Below are 19,842 nucleotides of genomic sequence, written 5' to 3'. Positions count from 1 at the left end.
TTAAGTAATATATATCATTATACATGTCATATATATACCATATATATATATATATATTTCATTCCTAGTATGTAAAATGGTCAATTGAATGCCAAATTAATGGCAAATATGTAAGAAGAAACAAGATATATGTATAGCCTCAAGTATCTCCCCCAAATACTTACTATTTATTATGGTGCATTTACATATGTCTACAATTCTTTGAAACTACTCCTTCTAGGAGGAGGAGTAAGTTCACCTCCTCTTGAGTCAGGGCTGGATTTAGATACTCACTTCTAATAGAGTCTAGAAAGGGAAAAATAATAACCTTACACTGGAGAAACCTGGCAGATACTATCTTAACCAAGACATCCAAGTTAACCAGTAATGCCACATTGTTATCTGTACCCATAGTATAATATGATGGAAAGGGAATTTTACCTTTGTAGTATTCTCTTCTAAAATCATTAACCACATCTAATCATGAGAAAACATAGGCAATCCCAAACTGAGGGATGGTCTACAATACCGCTGACCATTATTCTTCAAAAGTCTCAAAGACAAGGAATCACAGATTGGAAGAGACCAAGGTGATATGACAACTAAATGCAACATGGTATATTGAATTGGATCCAAGAACATAATATTTAATTTTGATAAAAGTTCTACTGCTTTGTAAGACACTAAAATTAGGGAAAACTAGGTGAAGGATATATGGGATCCTCTACATTATCTTTGCATCTCTCTTGTAAATCTAACATTATTTCAAAATAAAACATTTGAAAAATATCAATTGTTTTATGGTTAAGTGTTTAAAAAAATTTTAGTCTATATTTTTCTGGTAAAGAGCTCATTTTTAATCTGGAATGGAAAATTATCTTGGCCAGATAACTTTTACAAGTATTATATTGCTATTTAGAAGCCATGTTGTTTTATTTTAATTTTAGTGACTTATGTTTAGACTGTATCATTCATTCCCATGCAAAAAAAATCAAGTGAATACAATTCAATTGTGTAAAGTGTTATATGAAAACGGCTCTAAAAAGTATGCTATGTATAATTGCAATTTACACAAGAAGCACTCTGAATCCTACTTTCCAGATGACGTAAACAAAAATGATACTCTCACATTAACACTTAACTTTTCAGAGATTGCATCAGTGATGCTGGGGAAGGATTAAGGCTTTAGAGGCTAAAATCTGTCAAGTGTGGTTATGCATCTGAGATCATTTACTGAACCAGGAACATACTTTTATTATTTTCATGAAAAATGTGCTTCTTTAAATGAATACTCATGTGATTATTAATACCAACAAAGACAAAAATAGAGCATGTTTGTGCAATACATTCTGTTGTTCTTATTTATAATTGTGGTCCTGAAATATTATCCTATGAGAAAGCATGATAGGATATCTTTTCCAAATTTATTTAAAGACTTCACAAAGAAAAAAGAACACTCAGTATGTTCCATTTCAATATATTATGTATTTAGGTGCTGGAAGAAGCCAGATGCACAGTAATTTCCATGCCTGAGACACTTTCTAACCTGCTTATGATTAGCCCAATCCCACGAGTGACTTCAGAAAGCTCTTTCTGCTGAGACAGCTATTTGAAATAATGGCTATTTTGAACATGTCCAGATTTGAAGATAATAAACTAATCTCTTCATAAATCTTACTATTTCATATAAAGTTGAGCTATACAGTGGATTACAAAAAGAGCAGTCTTTACCTATTAGGTATTAATACTACCTTAAACCCTGAAGTCTATAACGTAAGGCCTAGTTTGCAGAATATAGTTCCAAATAAGGAATGGGAGTATTTTCCTCACTATTTTGTGACAGTGATGATACAGTAAGACAATGATTCACTCAATTAAATTAATTTAATAAACATTTACTTAGTGGGACCTGAATTTTAGAAAAAGTGGCGGCTGTGCCTTTTATACCAAAAGTAACAGATAAGTTAAAATATTGCATTAACTAGAAAAAGAGTATGAAAATAAAGAATAAACATAAATGTTTAAGTGTTTACATGACAGGCTATGAATAAAACGGTAAGTAGGTGATCAGAGAGTTAAGAAGTGAGTTGAGAACGTAAGATTTTACAGAAGCCAAGAAATGAAAGTGGTTTAAGGTGTATACGTGAGAGGCAAACACAGCAAGGCAGTGATAAAGAAAAGAAATGAGAAAGATATTTGGAGTTTTGATTGAGAGATTATAAGTGACCTTTGATGTAAGAGTTTCAATGGATTTGTGAGCGTGCCTCTTAATGGTTAAGAAGCCAGTGGTTTGCAAGGAAATGCAGGTGTAGGCACGTCTTTTGGTAAATGGGATAACGCAGGAAGGGACAGTTGTCCTAAGGCCAGGATTCCTTTAACAACTGATCACCTTTCAGGGCTGAGAAATGATCTAATATTTTATTTCTTTTTTTTTTTTTCCTTTCTGTAATGAAAATGTACCAATTTGTTTTGTTTCATTTTACTTATTATTTCCAGTTCTTCAAGCATTTGCTAGATTTCTGCTGTGTACAAATTATAGTGTTAGGCACCATGGGTGGCATTAAAATGAGCAAGATATGCTCTCTCTCCTTAGAAAAATGATATTTTTTAAAAGGTATTTGAGACATAATAACAAAGAGTATAGTATAAGGAAGACTATGCTCTAAAATACATAACATAATTCATTACATGTATCGGGGTGGGGGGAAGATATAGAAAACTTGGTTGAAATAATATCAGTAAGACATTTGAATGCCATGCTTAGAAAATGAAGTTTAATGTGCATCATTAATGATTGTAACAAATGTTTATTTTATGTTTGCGAAGAGTCTAGGAGATTGGATTGGTGAGGATCCTAGACCTCAGTCCTTTACCTCTAGGAAGATGAGCTCTGTTCAGAACTTTGGACTACCTGAAAAGTTCAGTTAAACATGTGCCTTTGTGGTATCCTGAGTAGTGCTTTCTGATAGACTTGGGATGTTGACTTTGAACAACCTTACAAAGTGCTAAAGTAGTAGGCCTCCTATAAGAGAAACATAACCCTGGCTCCAAGACAGATGGCAGATAGGCTATTATTTTTGACATTCCCGAGAGAATGTGCTGGAGCACTCTTCTGAGTCCCAAGGTGGGAAAAATAGAACCCACAAGGGTTCTCTAGAGACGATGCTCTATCTTTTTTTTTGGCTGGAATAAATCAGGAGACAGTTCCCAGCAGTACTATGACTAATGTTCTTGGAAGGCATCATCTATATATCGATCCAAATAGAGAATATTTATTTTAAGATTGACATCTAACTACTCTCTCTGCTTTTCAGGGAGAAAAAGGCGAAAAAAAAAAGAATGTGGTAGTTCTTATTGGAAATAGGAGCATATGTTTCCCAAAATATTTAACAGGCTTTTGTATTATGTAAACCTTGGTATAAACCAGGAGCAATTGAAATGTAATGAACAAAATATGCTCTTTTTTCATATAATATGCAGTACAAGCACTTAACATATATAGCAATTTGAAAGGTAAATTCACATTTATTATTTTAATATGAGTTGATAAATAAGCTTATTTATAGTAGTTATATGTGACGTATTTAGACATACCATCTCTACCCTGCACATCAATTTCTTCGTTATAATGCTGACATTTTCTTGACAAAATAAAAAGGGTACACATTACTCTTGTTTCTGTATGATAGAACATGAATTTCCTCTACAATGGAGCCTCTGGGGATTTGGTAAGAGCAGTTGAAGAGCTGTGAACTGCACTTAAGCACCTTTAAAATAAAAGTCTTTAATAAACGGGAGTTATTTGCTTCTTCAGCTGTTCTTAAGAATAGCAGCCCGCAGGGGGAGACAATACAAGAATGAATGAATGCTTAATAAATATTTGTTGAATTGAATTGTGGAAGTAATTGGTTATTCTTCAACCGCAAAAGATATTTTGGAGCTTTTAGAAGGAAAGTACTATGGCAATTTAGCTTGATCTATGTAGAATTCAGTAGAGTGCCTGGTAGGTAGGAGGTCCTGCCATGGTAAGGCAGCATGCCTCAGCATGGAATTTGATATGACACAGGCATTTGAATATGATTGTTGGGACATAGCTGCTGACAATACAAAAGGTTAAAAAAAGTATATTTTTAAACTGGAACAAAAGGAGATGGCAGTTCTTGACACACAATAGATCCTTAGATCTGCTATGAATATTATTTTCTTCTCTTTCCTTTCAAGGTGGGAAATGAGACAAGTTTCACCAAAATTATGAAGTCTTGAGCATCTAGGAAAGAGCCTATAATTGCCTTCCAGCACAATAGTGAAATGGTGCTACTGGTCACAAACTTGATTTTGGAAAGAAAAACTAGAGTACCTCATAATCTTAAATCCAGTGACCAACAAGTTGATAACACAATGACACTAGCAAACCCCTTTTTAAAGATCTTTAAACATTTCCTCTTATTTTTTCCTGATAAGAAGGGTAACCTGTAGGTACATTTTTACCTTTTCAGACATGTTTCTGTAACTATATTTATTATAATTCATTTCTTTAGCTGGTGTAATTGCTGTCTACAGAAACACCTAGCTAACACAAAGCCTCTCAATCACGACTCGATTGAGATTTGGAGCTGGATATTCTTGTTTTGAGGACACTCTTGTGCATCTTAAGATGTTTAACAGCGTCCCTGGCCTATATACACTAGATATGCCAGTAGTAGACCCTCCCTAGTATTGACAATCAAAAATGTCTCCAGACATTACCAAATGGACCCTCGGGGATACTGGCTAGGCTAACTGATAAATTATATATATGTAGTTCTATTTAGTTGTGTGTATATACTATAGATATAAAAGGGACAGGTAATTTCTGTAAGAGTATATTTAAGGAAGGTGAGCTTTCTTTGCTTTAATATACTTTGAAATATTAGTCAATTGCTATTGTGTTAGTATTTATTGAATGATTATTACATGATGTTTCTCTTTATGTTCTTGTAAAATAATGCAAGTTCCTTTTACAATGAATGGCAATTAAGGCACTGAACTAGATAGTCTTTACACATTATATAAGCTTAGAAAAAAAGACAATATATATGGAATGTACATCTCACAGTTAAAGTTAATTTTCAGAGGACTTAAGGTCACACAACTAGAGCCCAAAGTCAGCTCTTTTTATCAAAACAGGTAGACTTTCTTTGACAAGACAGTGAAATCACATGGTTTAGGAAGCTGTTAAGAAAATGCTTTCTCATATCTAAGTTTTATAGGCCTCCAACATAATATTTAACTTGCTATAATTTTTAAAATTTCCAAATAGTTTGAGACTTTCTATTCAGTGAAATTTTAAAACAATGTAATATTAATTTTTCCAAACATTTTTTATATTCCTCTTGGGAGTCTCTCCAATAATATAACTCAAATACAGAAAAGAAATGATCCTTCATAATTTTTTAGAAACCTTTTTACTAAAACTATATTAAATTTTTTATTTGAAGCAGAACTTTGGATTATAGTATTCATTTGTAATTTTGTTTCTTTGTCATTTAGTAAATACTCAACTTGCTGATTTATGAACCTTCTCTTGCCTGAAAAAGCCAAGTTAAATTGCAATTGGCAGTTCTGTAAAGGAGTCGAAACTATTTTCTTTCGTGAGTAATATGAAAAATTGAAGTGTAATTGATGTTCATTAGAAACCAACGTGGATTTTTACAAGTACATAACTAGAAACTCTTGTCTAAAAAAGAGGTAGTTGAAAAAGTGCTTTTAGGGGTTTTTTTTTTAACATGAAGGCACTCTTTCATCAAATTGCTGCAGACCTTGAGGATTTTGGGGAGTATTTTGTAGAGACATATAAAGTGATTATCATATTTCATTGAAATATGCATAATTTCATTTTCACATTTCAACATATCTGAATTTGTGAAGCAAATTAAAATCCCTAGTGTATCAGAGTTTAATTGGCACTATTTTTCTCTTATAAGTACATAAAATAATGATGCAAACTACAATTGATGTTTATATTAAATAACATAAAATTTAATGAGAAATATCAAAACATGTCAATGTTTAAAATTTTGATCCTAGAAATATTAACTCATTTGTTAAATAATTTAGATAATAACATTAATTGCTAATGTAATTTCCATTGGCTATGGTTTAATTGTTTAAAAAGCCTGTGAAAGACATGTTTTCCTAAATTTTTTTCAGTATAACTATTTTATGCTGTCATATTTTGACAAATTATTTGTTCTTTGTTTTTGTCTTATTGCTTTTTGTATGTACAAACTATTTTGAAAGATATCCAATAAATCTTTTCAAAAATGCATGTTTAAGTGACCACAAAAGTGCTATATGTCTATCACATAAGTTTATCAGTTTCAAGAGTGGGTTTTTGGACTAATGTAGGTACTCAAAATGTACTTGATTAAAAAAATGGGAATGATAATTATACATGGTTATAATTATTTCTATATTTGCTCAGGATGTCTTCTGCCTATTAATTGTTTCTTTTTTTAATCATATAGGTACAGGAATTTAGTATACTGATATATAGTTTGCATAGATAGACATTTTCAGAATATATGGAATTCCATGAGTGTATTTCTTTTTTTCATATTTGTATGCCCATGAAAATATCCTGTACATGTCAATCATTATAACCTAGTTTGAACAGGAATATTATCATAGGATTACATTTGGTTATGTCTTTTTCTAAGCACGAAAAGCCCTTGATATTATATCTTTTAAGCATGCATTTTTAAAATGAGGAGTAAATAGACAAGAGTTTTGAAGTTTGCATCTGTTGATGTAGAAAGTAAGCTATTAATATTACATATATTCAAACTAAACACAATTCATGGAATTAACTGTAAGTGAAACCATGTAGAATGACATTTCATGCTTTCGGTTTCTTGTGATTTGAAAGGGAGCTGTTTTTCTCTGATAGATTACAGAGGATTTGGTATCAACTTTCCATTCCTCAAGTTTAGGTTGCAGGGTTTTTTTTTTTAAGTGACAAATGGAAGAAGCCTGAACCTTGAATAGATAATTTTTCATACCCAATAATCCAAAGCTAAAGTGAACCAGGGATTTGAAGTAATTATTTAGGTAATTGAAGTTCAAATCAGTAGCTCATTTTGATAGAAAATCCTATTATGCTCATCAAGAGAAGACATTAAATAAATTGATATGCATTTATGTTCTGAAATAAACAATGTGCAAAACTTGTTAGGTATTACTTTGCCTGTCCTCCAGAAATTAGTATTTTAACAGAAAATGCATGGATGTGTGTAGGAACAGATAACTGGATAAATGGAGTAACTGATGGTCCATTTGAAACAAAAAATATTTATTACCTCATAACTTCTGCAAGCCTTAGCTGGAAACTCTGGCTCAGAGGCTTTTCCAAAGCTGCAATTAAGGTGTAGATTGAAGCTATAGCCAATTTAAGGCTCAGCTGGGGTCCTCGTCCAAGCTCAGTCACATGGCTATTGGCACGTTTCAGGTCCTCAGTGGCTGTCGTCCAGATATATCAGTTTTCCATTGGGCAGTTCACACGTGGCAACTGGTTTCCCTCAGCACGAGTGAGAGAGAGCCAGAGAGGGAGAGCAAGACAAAAGCCAGAGTCTTTTGTACCCTAATCTTGGAAATGACATCCCATTACTTTTGCCATATTGTATTCTTTAGAAATGAGTCCCTAGGCCCAGACCGCACTCAAAAGGAGAGAATTACAAAAAGGTATGAATATTCAGAGGCAAGGATCATTGCAGGTCATTTTAGAGGCTGCCTACCAAAGCACCACCAGCTCTCAATATGATGCCTGTCCTCTTCTAAGGCTAAAGTTTTTCTTCTTCTCTCCTTTTTGTGGTTATGTCCTTTTCCCCCATCAACAAATATTTCATTTTCTCCCTTCACCACATATGTTTTCCATATTCTGTAAAGCTTGATAACCACATCTCCTCTATCATCTTAAATGTGAGACTTAGTAGGAACATTGATTTGTTGAATTTGATACTCTTTGTGTTACACAGTGTTGTTTTCTGAATGTCATGGCTATGTTGCTGTTGAACTTAAAATGAATTAAGGAAATTACTAAGTGAAAGCTGCCCATGACATTATGTTATTCCCCAAACTCACACAAAATCAGTGCCTGCAGAAATTTAAAAGAAAGGTGATAATTTTGAGCAGGGAATCTTTAGAGATGGAAGAGAACAAGAAGTAGTAGGAGAGTATTGAGCAAATTAATGTTCATAAAATCCAAATTATTGAATGTAACAAGGGAATGTCCTCCTATGTGCTGCTATCCTCAACTTGTAGAATGCAGTGATTATTATTTCTTACCAACTTCCATAAGTTTTAATTTCCCTTGATGAGCTAGGATTTATTGTTCTCATAAAGTTTTCTTAATAAATGCAATGAGATTGGTAACTGCACCAATTAATTAGTCAAGTACACATAAAATCCCTAGTGTTCATTTAACTTGATCTTTAAAAAGAGAGTCAAAATACAGATATATAAAGAGCTAAAATGTGTAGCCACTATTTTTTTATTTCAAATTTTATTTTTAGAAAACGGAAATGTAGTTTATTGTGCTTTGTAATCAGTATAGATGAATGATATTTTATGGGCAAGACATTTGTAAACAAATAGAAGTCCTTAGAGCAGCTGTAGGCCAGGAAGCTACTAATTATCTTTGAAAATAAATAGCTATGTAATGTTACAACCTTCTAGAGTTGCCTCCTATTTCGTTTTACATAGTTTAATCAAGAGCCTCGCTCCTCACAGTTTTTTTTATTCATATACTTTTAAGTATATTGCACCTTATTTTTGAGTCATCAACAGTAAGCAACTTACTTTTATAATGAATACACATTGCTTGTAGTAATCTTATAATAAATTAAAATGTAGCAAACATTTATTTAGTATTGACTGTGTGACAGAAACTTTTCTTAGTGTTTTGATATTAACATATTTAATCTTCAGTATAATACTTTAACAAAAATACCATTATAATCCCCACTTTTCAGATGAGCAAACTGCGACCCAAATAATTTAAGTAATTTACCCGCAGCTGGGACTGTGAACCTATCAAGATTTGTGCTTATAAGTAGATTGTGGTTTAACGACAAAATCATAGTGGTCTATGTAAATCAACAGCTCTGAATAAAAGCACCATAAAGGCAGAGGATTTGTCTGACAGCCCATTATATATCCAAATAGTTGTTGAATGAATGAATGAGTGAATAAATGAATGTATAAATATATTATGTGTCTAGTTGGGGTTTTAATAAAACATCACTGAATTCAGAAAGCCTAAATGATGATCTAGATTTTACAAATACCAGTCATCAGAGATAGTGTTTTGTTAATTTCCAGAAGTGTTTATTTTGAACTAGTGGAAAACTTGCAGTTTCTGGAAGGCTTCCACATGCAGGGTCACCAAATTCATCTTATGGAAGTGCTGCTTCTGAATAAATAATAAGATGAGGCAGATATTTTTCATTACCTACACAAAGCTCAATCTAACTTTGTTGTCACATGTCTCATAAACTCAATTGTTCAGGTAAAATGGAATTTTACTTGTAAAATGATATATTTATTGACAACTTATATAATCATTCATAATAGAAAAAAACACATCACATTGTTGAGAAATAAAAGCAGAAATAAGAAGCCTGTCAAATCAACTTAGGGTGTACTAAATGGTACAATTATGGTACACAAAACTGGATTTTTAGGATCTGAAGTAGTTCTTTACTAGGAAATTCTAATTGCTTCTTCCTCAACTTTTAAACAAAAGTCTTTTAGAATTCAATTATTTGGTAAAAAAAGCACTTACCTTTCCGTTTTGCTCAGTAGTGGATTTCTATGTGTCATGTTGACATTACAATAAAACTATTTGGCAAATCTCAGTTTTTTTTCATTGTTCTCCTTGTGAATTCACAAGGGCGCATCTTCCCTTAGTCATCACCGAGAGAGCGTACTGAGCACCTGGCATGTGCTCCATGCCTTGCTACACACGGTGTGGGTTGCCAAGAAGTGGAGGGGTAGGAGGGAACCCCAAAGAGGGTTAAAAGTGAAAATGTATATCAAAAGTTTCAAGATAAGTGTGTAAGTGTTATAGAAATTGAAAAAGTGGAGATTAATGGGAAATGAGAAAAGCTGGGAGTATTTGTGGAGGAGATGGGAAGTATAATTTTTTATTATGCTTTAAAGTGATGACATGACTGACATGAAATAGGAGAAAAGGAGGAGGAAGAAGTGGTCATTTTGTAACCATAAAATTTAACTTAAAACAACAGGATTCAAACTGGACAACAGAGGTAAGACAGTTACATTTTTGAGGGCCTTAAAAAGACCAAATCTGACTTCCATGTGCAAGACAACAGAGAACCATTACAAGTTCTTTTAAGAGGAAAGCAGTTTTTAAGAAGATTAGTCTGACAGGACAATAAATGATGGGTTATATGGATAGTAGACTTAAGAGATGAAGAACCTATCTATAAAGAGAGATACTGAAGCCTTTCATGGCCAAGTAAGGAAGCTTCCAGTTTCCAGAAATTATGATAGTGTAAATGAAGAAGTATGGCTGTATTTCCAAGAAACTTGATAGGGCAAGATAAGTGTTAAAATATCAAGTATATATGGTAGAAATGAGACATTTTCTATAGGAGTCACAAGACTTTGTAAATTTGAATTCACAAGGTTTTGTAAGATTTCCTTGTTTCAATGTCTGCCTTTATGCTGTTGAAGATTTTGAGCAGCAGACCTATCCATAATAATTGTAAAAGCTTCTCATGGATAATTCACTGTTTTCAACCATGAATTTATACTTTTCTCCAAAATCTGCATATCCTTATGATAGATAGAATGATAGAATTTCCTGATATCTCATTCTCCTTGTTTTTGCATATGCATTTATCAGTGATCCACATTATTTCCATATTGTTCTCAAACACTAGTCTCCCCACTCCCTAGCCCTCCATCCCATTGTCACTTTCCTTGTCTGGACCCTCACCCTTTCTACCCTAGACTGATACAGTAGCTCTCTGATCTCTTTCCTCACTTCCAGTTTATTCCCACCCCAATGCAATCTCCAGCTGCTGTGAAGCAACTTTCTACATCACAGATCTGATCACGCTATGCCCTGTTTACAAAATTTGTCACTCTTTTGTCCATAGAATAATTTCCAATTACCTAGGAACATAAAAGACATTTTTAATATTTTATACATTTAACATATGTATGCACTGATCACCTAAAATGTGCTGAGCACTGACTAGGTGGGATCACAAAAGCAAAACTTGATATGGAGGCTGCATCGGTGGAACCTAAAGTCCAGTGGGGAAGACTGATGCTAATCACATAATTACATCAAAAATGTAAAATTGCAGTTGTGAAAAGTGTCACTGAGGAGTTTGTGAGGTCATATAATGGGGATTTTACCCCAGTAGGGAGGTCAGAGAAGACTGCCTACGAAAGTAATTTTGGAAATAAAATCTGAAGGATAGAGTGGTAAAAGAAGAGACGACTGGGGTTCTCATAATGTAGGGTTCTAGGGAGAAAAGCATGTGCAAAGTCATGCATGCAGAAATATGCTGGGGGAGAGGGACTTAAAATTTTTTCAGTTAGTCTGTAACAGAGTGTGGGGCAGAATGTCACAAAATAACACTCAAGAGAGGGGATAGAACACGCAGGGCTTTTAGACTAGTAAGTTGAAATGTTGGGAAACTAATGAGAGGTTTTATGTAGGTGGGTGGCATGATCAGAAATGCATTTAGTACAGAACAAGGATGGTGGGTTGACAGAGAGCAATCAATCTGGGTAGACCAAAAAGGCCAATGAGTGCTTGCTGGGACAGATGTGATGATAGTGGTGAGCTTGAAGATCTAAGAAGAAAGAAGTTATTGTCTGATGACTGAAATGTAGTAAATGCCTATATTTGACTACAGTGTGGAATGAAGAAAGAATATAGATAAACAGTAGAAATAAGGATAAAAAAAAGAGACAGTACAGGTGAGTGGGAAGGTAGAAGTTCAGAGAGGCTGTAGCAGAGTGAAATCTATGCTTGTTATGGAGAATTTAGAATCCTCACATATAAAATGGTTAAATATCTTATCACCTCTAAGAACGAGCTATTCAATAATTGTCAAATATGTAAGGGAATAGAAAACAATTGTCATTTTAAACAGGACTATCACAGTATTTGAAATACAGTGAGGAATACAATTATTTTTATTGTCAGAGTTAATAAAAGTTTCACCCAAATAATTTTGAATACTATTGTTCCCTGGATAAAAATTCAATCTGAAACTGACAATTATGCACATGGCAAATCTTTATCCTGGCTTAGAGTGTCCCCAGCAGGTGGTTTACTTATGATTAATGATTTACAATTCTTGAATATTCAGATTGGTAAATGTGCTGGAGCTTTTAAACTGCCAAACTCTTTTTACCCCCAGCTTGCCTTATGACAGCTTGCCTTCATTTTAAACATGTTGTTATGAATGTGATTTAAAATGAGTGCCAAAAATATGAGATGGCTTCAGGCATTGACTGTTATGGGCAAACACCCTGCATGAGCTTTTCTTCTGTGTTAACAAAAATAAAAATACATTATAATTTTCTGATAGCTTGCTCGATATCGATATATTCAGATTTTTAAAAGGCAGTGAATACTGTTTTTTTTGGATCTCTTCCATCATATTTTGTCATGAGTCACAAATCAAAGTATAATCAAATACCTGTTTTTTTACATAATCTATCAGATGCTTATATTTAAAAATTATAACTCATCAGGAGACTAGTTCAACTTTAATAATATTTGGTGAGGCTAAGAAGATATAGAAAAGTTATAAAGAGGTTTACAGGTTTAAAATGTTTTATCCTAGAAAAGATAAAATAAGGCAGTGTATTGATTTCTATTTTGAAATACACAGAAGCCTGTTTTGGTTGATGACGGACCTGAAAATACATAAGAAAACTCAGTGTGTGGAAGGAACCCTATTCTCAGAAGACCTTGACACCTATTAATTATCATGTGGGAAAAGTCATTTAAGCATCTCTAAGTTTTTGTTCAATAATCTGTACATTAAGCTAAAAGTAGATGTCCTAATGATATCACAAGGGTTTCTGAAAAACAAATGACTCAATTTCCTGCTAAATTGTGGGCATGGTCTAGGCAGGAACCATCTTGCTTTAATTCCCTGGTAGATGATAGGCCCTTCAGTGTTTGCTAATGAATGAATAACTCAAATTGGAATATAAATGTGAACGTAAATTGTAAATGGTAAAGCATTATTTTGTCAATTTCAGTAAAGAAGGAAAACTTGATTGGCCTAGGGAAAACCTCCTCTGTGTTTTAGGACAAACATTGGCAGTTATCAATTACGGAAACTCATACCCTAATAACCTGGTAAGAATCCTTTTTGTTTGTTTCTTTTTATTTTTTCAAATGTATTGAGTGCTTATCTTATACAATGAGCATATATTTATTGGGTTATGTCTAGCTGAAGGTAGGGAAATAAAAATAATGCTAAGTAAATAGTTCTATCATCATAGCTGTGATCAATGCGGTGTGCAATGGTAGCTTAAAAAGGTAAGCTAAGCCCACAGCCCACAAGGCAGAAAGCAATATACCAGGAATTTTATAAGTATTTTTATTCAAGAAATGTTTAATGTATACTTTGTGCCACTCTGTTTGACACTAGAGATAAGTGTAACTACACAAGATAGGTAGAGACAACCTTATACCTATGTATTTTCTCTATTTTACAGATGGAGAAATAAAAGTTCCAAGAGATAAGGTTTCTTGTCTAAAGCAATACAGATAGTTTATTAACTGTGACTCCAACCCAAGTATGTTTGAATTTATTGTTCTGCTTCCTCTAATTCATTTAGACCCTGAAGTTGGAGAAAGACCGTTTAGGGACTCTTCCGTTTGGGGGATTCAATGTGTCCAACGTAAACAACACATGTCTGCTCAAAAGAATTATCTGACTCTGGTGTTATGTATTCCAAATGTCATAATGTTTATTTCTGATCATGGTGCTGCCCTATATTTTACTTTTTTTTTTTTTTAATGGTGCCTCTTAAGAGGACATATGTTTAATATAGTTAAAAGTGTAATCTGGCCAAGTGAGTATTCACACTGTCTGAAATGCCTATTACTGCTATAAACAGATCTTAGATCCACCATCTGTATGAAGTCTTTTGTCTTGGGGTAGGTTGCATTGCTGATGACAATGGTTTTTCCATAAATTCTTATCACTGCTTACTTCTGTAAATATTTCCCCAGTGTATTGACTTGCCCTATTTAGCTACCCCAATGCAGCTAGTGATAGACTTATTTAACTCTGCTTCTCTTTTATGCTTATCCTCTTCAGTATTTCGCACAGAGCCTTGGACACAGTAGTACTCAGGACACATATGTTGAAACAAATTGGCCTAATTCATAGAAATTAAAATTTTATAATTATTATTCTCTTCCAATATTTAGAGAAGCAATGATATTCTGAAATTTCCAGGCATTTTTACAAGCACTTATAATCTATTTATCAGTTCACATTTTCAAAACAATTGTCAATATAACATTTTTAGCAATATTAAAATGCCCATTGGTGCACACTATAGGAGGGATTTATTCGAATTTTATTCTCTTATATTATCATATACCTACTTTCTGTGACTATTTACAACCTAATTTACCTTTCTCATGTGCTTACAGTAATGTTAGTAGCATGTTTTGTTTTTTGTTTTTGTTTTTGCATTACAACAATACCTCTCCATAAATATTTTACCCTAATTCAGGCATAATTCACACTAGCGGTATCACTTTCCTAACATCATATGACAAACTACAATAAAATCATTTAATTTTCACAGGTGATTTTGAAGTTTGATTAAAAAATAATTTGTTAACTTATGATTTACATCTTAATTTCAACTAGCCATTTTATTAAACATACATATTTACATATATATGTAATAATAGTAGACAGTCGATTCTACAATCTGTGAACAAAAAAGTGTATTGATTCTCTTATTGTCCTGGACTGCATGAGACAAGTTCACTTATTTATCCCCATGTGAATTAAATGTTGTCTTTACTTCTCTTTAATTTCTATGTGCTTAATTTTCCTCCACTCTAGAGTGCAGCTATTCATGGTTTTAACTTCTATTAGATTTTCCATCATTTGATCTTTACTGATCTATTATAATACATTGTCCCATTGTGATTCATGTTGTCTTACATTTATTACTACCAAACTACAGGGTTTTTTTCATAACATTTTTAATATGCACTTCAGTGTACATAAAACATTAAATGATCTACAGTGAGCAATTGGTGATTCTAACTGCTTATATTCATGTTATAATTTGTCTGTGCTATTATTTCTGTGATCTTCTCACAATGGATTAGCAATGTGGGAAGGAGAAGGAGCCAGAAAGTGTCATCTGAATTAATTCTGTGTGTGTGTGTGTGTGTGCGTGTGTTTGTGTGTGTGTGTGTATGTATGTGTGTGTATGAGAAAGGGAGAGATAGATTAAAGCAAGGATACAAAGAAAAGCAGAGAAAAAGAGATAGGCAGAAACTGACAAATATAAAGAGAGAAAATAATTCTTTCATTAGATATTCCAAAAATGTATTTTATTAGACTTAAAATTTTTACAAAATTTTAAAAGTAAATATAAGTTTTTATCCTATCTTCCCCTCAATGTCTAGCATTGTACATGTTCATGGCAAATGTCTTCTTGAATACAGGTGAATTGAATTTACACACCTCTAATACATGTGACGGAGGAATTGAACCATACTGTGTTTTCTGATAAATATAGCAATACACACTTTAAAAAAGTGCTTAGATAATTGAATAAATTAAAAAGTCCCTAAGATTCCTAACATCAAGCCTGTCATGATCAAGTGAGGGAAACAAACCTAGAGTCAACTAGTTATAATTAATCCTGGAAAGTCCAATTTAGAGATACATACACATTGAAATTGTACTTAAAAGGAAGATATGACCAACTCTGAAAGAACCAGTGACATTGCATAGAAAAAGTTACCCTTCAGCTGCTTCTTTAAAAATTCACAATTTATGATCTCTGGTCTATCAAACGAATGGATGTTTTCTTTAGATAAAATTGCATAATGCATGTCTCAGTGCCTAGTAGACTCTAAAGAGATATATGCAAGTAATTGATGTTATAATTAGAAACATGTATATTTATGTCCTAATAGCTGTTTCTAGGATTAATTGAAACCAGTGGAAAGGTCCACGTGGAATCTTTAGCTAAGGTATGTGATTTTAGGCAAGTCTCTAACTTCTTGGAAACTCAGGTTTCTAATTTATAAAATAGAAATGAGTAAGGCCCATCTTGCAGATTTGTTGAGGAAAGTATATAAGGTTATGGGTATGAAAGAAATAATACTAGTGTTATTTGGTATGCAAAACTGTTAATTTCCCATGATGTCCCCTTAATTATTAAGTAACTTAATAAAGTTCTTCAGATGATCTTCAGAGTTCAACAAAAACGTGAAGGTACCATGAAAGAGTTTGGACTAAGACTTTTCTTTTGGCAGAAGAAACTTATAGGGACATTTAAATTAAGAAATAAAATAAGTTCATAGCAAATGACAGAAAGTAACTTTTGAAAATAAAATTAAAAATTTCATTAAATGGTTTTGCACTTAATAACCAATTTATCAATGACCAAAATCATAGATCTTTCAGATAATATAAATGTATCCCTTTAAACACTCTTTTAACTATACTTTATAAAGTCTGTTAATACAATTAAATTATATGTATACATATAGTGTGTATATATATATATATATATATATATATATATATATATATATATATATATATATATATATCTCCCTACATTTTTTTTAAACATCTTTATTGAAATATAATTGCTTTACAGCGGTGTGTTAGTTTCTGCTTTATAACAAAGTGAATCAGTTATACATATACATATGTTCCCATATCTCTTCCCTCTTGCATCTCCCTCCCTCCCACCCTCCCCATCCCACCCCTCTAGGTGGTCACAAAGCACCGAGCTGATCTCCCTGTGCTATGCGGCTGCTTCCCACTAGCTATCTATTTTACATTTCGTAGTGTATATATGTCCATGACACTCTCTCACCCTGTCACATCTCACTATCTCCCTACATTTTGAAGCAGAATTTACCCCTAGGTCCATAAATAAACATTACTACAAAATCTTATATAATGCTATTTCTGTTGGATTTTTCTCCAGAAGCTGTGTATTTGTATAGTATCTGTGTAGAAATTTACATTAAAATCTTTCCATTGAGATCTGGAGGTTCTAAATTATGTAAAAAAGAAAGAAAGAATGTGTCATCATTTTACACCTAGAAACCAAACTGTGTTTAGAAAGAAAATAAAAATAATTTTGAATAGGATGGTAAATAGACTAGATCATAGGTAACTTATAAAGATAATGTGATGCCAATAAAATATTATAGAAAACTTTTCTATTTTCCAATTACAATATATTTGTGATATCCTCCAAATTTAAAAGGAAAAGATAAGAGGTTGAACAATACACAATATTAACATTGGATTTTGAACTCAAATTAAGATAACCTTCTGAATATTGAGCCTGGGATGTTCCTTTCACATCTTTAGACAAATCTTGTCGTGATTCCTGTGACCTTTAATTTTCATCATGTTTTATTTTTCTTTGAGGAGTAGTTTAAGATTATTGAAAAATAAAAACCTAAAATAAACAATAACAGACCAAAAAAACTACTTTACGAAGGCCAGGAAAACACAACAAAACAGAACACTGGAATCCCAACGTTTTATCTTCAAAGAGTTCTGGATTTCAAGTCCCATAATCTATTTTCCAGTTTTGGCACTTACCTGTTGCCCAGATTTGTTTAGTTTTGTTGTTATTTATGATAAAATTTAATTTGTCTTAACCTAATTTTATTCATCTGTCAAAACAGACACTGGGATATTTGATCTCTGAAGTCATTATTTTATTATACGTGAAATCTTAACTTGTCAAATCATACAATCAAATAACAGTAGAAGAATTTAGGTCATTTTATAAACTGATTTAAGTGACTTTTTTCAGCCTGTCATGATGAATTAGTTAAGATTTTTTTCAAAAGCTAAGCTTTTTTCATTGTCCTTTTTCCAGTTATAAATTTTCAATTTAATCTCATCTATTTTATATCTGCTTTGATTTTATGTAAAAGAGACAGTTCATATTTTTTAGGTCTTATGAAGAGTAAACTATTGAAGATTATAAATAATATTAAATTGCTAAGAAAAAGAAAGACCTTGGATTAGAAGTATTTTTAATTAACTTCACAATCATAATATTTGAAATGGAATCCAATTATTGTCTTGACCTCCTCTAGGAAAATAATCTTTAAGACCCTACAAAGAAAAGACATTAAAGAGAATGGTTTACTAGGCAGAATCAGACACTTAGAAAAATACACACACACACACACACACACAATGCTTACAAATAATTATTTTACTATTAAACAAAAGCAAGTTATTTCAAAATTGAGAGGTTACAGGCCATATGTTTAAATATTTGCATGAAACATGTTTTAAAGCAAACCCATGACCTTTTGTCAGAATGATAAATGTTGGCTCTTATTTCCTTTGTGAGGATAAGTCTTTTTATCCCCAATGATATCAATCCAAACTGTCTGTTGCAAATCTCTCAGGATATGGATACATGAATGGGCCATCTCTGGTTGTTTGCTTCCTCCTCTGAATATTTATTTTCATTTTTTTGGAGAGATTTCTGCTTTATATATTGGGTAACTGACATTACCTTTTATAAGATGTATATTTTTATTCAAGTAAAACATTAAATTTTGGATGCATATGTTTGATATCTAGAAATTCTTCTTGTGTCTTTCTGTTTTATTTTATATCAGCTGTGTGGGATAATCATTCTTCCAAGAAAATTCCAAACTTCACTACTATTCTTTAGCGTCCATCAATCCTAAAGTTCAAAATTATCATTCAAAATTCAAAATTATAATGTATACCTAAACATTTCTGCTAATCAATGTATCTTACTGGTTTAATGGGGACTGAAAAAGAATAAGGAATATGATTTAAAATAGGTGAAAAAGAAATGAAGATGTTTAAGTTCAGTTAAGAGCATGAATTATAGAGTCTCTTCAAAATAAGAAAAACAACCAAATTTTAATTTGAATCTAATTCAATTTGATGAACATTTGGTTTATTGTAGTTATTATAAGCTCACCCTGACAAGTTAATAAACCATAGTTCTTGGAAGGACTTAAAAAAATCAGGACATAAGAAAACTCTCTCCTTTTCTCCCCTCTGTTTCACGTATTTCTTGTATTATTATTATCATTAACCTTTATTGTAGTTAGATACACATGCAGTTCCTCTAATAGACTGTAAGTCCCTTATAAGAGTAAAGACTGTTTTTTTCATCCTTGCTGCCCTGACAATGCCTAACACATAATGCCTTATATAAAGTCTAAACTCTAGCACTGTGTGATGACTCAAATGTCATCCAAAGGCACTAAATATTAGCATATTAAAAAAAGAGTGATTTGCCTTGCACTTTTCACATTATTGATATGCTTGAGTTTTGAGTTTTCCTTCTATGTATGACCTAAATTTTCCAGGCTCTAGGTCAATTCACAGATATTACAAAACTCAGATTTAATTTTATGATTTAGGGATACTTTGTTATAACACCCTTTTATGTGCTGTTACTAGAAATGTTTTAATAAAAGTACAATGGTAAGACTATAACAAAAGGGTAAGCTTTGCGCAGTGGCAGTATCGTAGCCAATGAGGTTTATCCGAGGCGCGATTATTGCTAATTGAAACAAAA

At 32.5% G+C, this 19,842-nt stretch overlaps 1 pseudogene; it reads left to right on the top strand.

Annotated features, from left to right (window-relative positions):
- Positions 1–19,770: 19,770 nt before the first annotated feature.
- On the top strand, positions 19,771–19,842 carry LOC137766879 (U4 spliceosomal RNA; annotated as a pseudogene).

Source organism: Eschrichtius robustus, chromosome 6 (assembly GCF_028021215.1).
Source record: "Eschrichtius robustus isolate mEscRob2 chromosome 6, mEscRob2.pri, whole genome shotgun sequence".
NCBI lineage: Eukaryota > Metazoa > Chordata > Mammalia > Artiodactyla > Eschrichtiidae > Eschrichtius > Eschrichtius robustus.
This window is presented reverse-complemented; position numbering and strand designations above follow the sequence as displayed.